This window comes from Papaver somniferum, chromosome 7 (genome assembly GCF_003573695.1).
Source record: "Papaver somniferum cultivar HN1 chromosome 7, ASM357369v1, whole genome shotgun sequence".
Taxonomy (NCBI): domain Eukaryota; kingdom Viridiplantae; phylum Streptophyta; class Magnoliopsida; order Ranunculales; family Papaveraceae; genus Papaver; species Papaver somniferum.
The window spans coordinates 134,516,731-134,517,089 of NC_039364.1; positions in this window are offsets into that span (position 1 = coordinate 134,516,731).

Consider the following 359-nt stretch of genomic DNA (forward strand, 5'->3'; position numbering starts at 1 on the left):
GCACAGGCCTATGCCAGAGAGGAATATCTTCTAAAAAGTCTCTTAGCCATTCGGCCTCCTCTCCTGCTTTATCTAACGCAATAAACTCCGACTCCATAGTCGAGCGAGATATACATGTCTGTTTGGAACTCTTCCAAGATACAGACGCACCTGCTAGAGTGAATACATATCCACTCGTAGACTTAGACTCCTCTGAGTCTTCTATCCAGTTCGCATCGCAAAATCCCTCAAGGAAGGCCGGATACCCTTCGTAATTCAAACAAAAGGTCATTGTGTACTTCAAGTACTTTAGCACTCTATTAAGTGCATCCCAATGTTTCTGCCCTGGATTACAAGTATACCTGCTTAACCTACTCACA